Consider the following 483-nt stretch of genomic DNA (forward strand, 5'->3'; position numbering starts at 1 on the left):
CTGTTCCCCCATTCCAGTCCCGCAGCCCATCCCAGCCCTGCTCCCGGGGATCCCCGCTCTCCAGACCCCATCCCACCCCATTTCCTGCGCCTCGCAGCCGCTCCAAAGGTCAGGTCCTTGATGGATTTGCTTTTCCCCTCAGGTTTTAGGGCGCGGGGATCTCCTCTGGGTGCTGAGCGGTGACACCCATGGGAACACTGATGGACACGGGGCGCTGTCACCCACCACAGCCTCCTGCACCTTCTGTGAGTTCCCAGGAGCCCTTTTCGTGTCCTTTCTGTCTCTTTTGAGTGCTTCATGACGAGTTTGGGGTTGGTTTCACAAACCAGGAGTGGCTTTAGGCAGCTCTCGGGGTTTTTGCCGCAGTCACGGCCTCACAAACCCCACATGTGAATCCCTGACCCAGCCTCGCTCGTTTTTATCCCCTCAACCATCATTTTAATGGCAAAATCTGCAAGAGCAAGGGTTGGGGTCATGCTGGAA

Source organism: Malurus melanocephalus, unplaced genomic scaffold (genome assembly GCF_030028575.1).
Source record: "Malurus melanocephalus ecotype Western Australia unplaced genomic scaffold, MMel_1.1 scaffold_1051, whole genome shotgun sequence".
Classification (NCBI taxonomy): Eukaryota; Metazoa; Chordata; class Aves; order Passeriformes; family Maluridae; genus Malurus; species Malurus melanocephalus.